Genomic DNA, 691 nt, shown 5'->3' with positions numbered 1-691 from the left:
ACAAGATGAGAGGAAACAACAGGAAAGGAGAGGAAACAACAGGAGAAGACATGAGAAAGTGAGTGGAGAGGAGACAAGATGAGAGGAAACAACAGGAGTGGACAGGAGATAACAAGAGAGGAGAGGAGAGGAGAGGAGACACGATGAGAGGAAACAACAGGAAAAGAGAGGAAACAAAAGGAGAGGACATGAGACAGAGAGTGGAGAGGAGACAAGATGAGAGGAAACAAAAGGAAAAGAGAGGAAACAACAGGAGAGGACAGGAGATACAAGAGAGGAGAGGAGACAAGATGAGAGGAAACAAGATGAGAGGACATGAGACAGAGAGTGGAGAGGAGACAAGATGAGAGGAAACAACAAGAGAGGACAGGAGATAACAAGAGAGGAGAGGAGACAAGATGAGAGGAAACAACAGGAAAAGAGAGGAAACAACAGGAGAGGACATGAGACAGAGAGTGGAGAGGAGACAAGATGAGAGGAAACAACAGGAGTGGACAGGAGATAACAAGAGAGGAGAGGAGACAAGATGAGAGGAAACAACAGGAGTGGACAGGAGACAAGATGAGAGGAAATAACAGGAGAAGACAGGAGATAACAAGAGAGGAGAGGAGACAAGATGAGAGGAAACAACATTAGAGGAGAGGAGACAAGAGGAGAGGACACAACATTAGAGGAGAGGGGAGGAGACAAG

Source organism: Micropterus dolomieu, linkage group LG11, assembly GCF_021292245.1.
Source record: "Micropterus dolomieu isolate WLL.071019.BEF.003 ecotype Adirondacks linkage group LG11, ASM2129224v1, whole genome shotgun sequence".
In the NCBI taxonomy this organism is placed as follows: Eukaryota; Metazoa; Chordata; class Actinopteri; order Centrarchiformes; family Centrarchidae; genus Micropterus; species Micropterus dolomieu.
The sequence above is the reverse complement of the archived record's forward strand: the minus strand, read 5'-3'. Positions refer to the sequence as shown.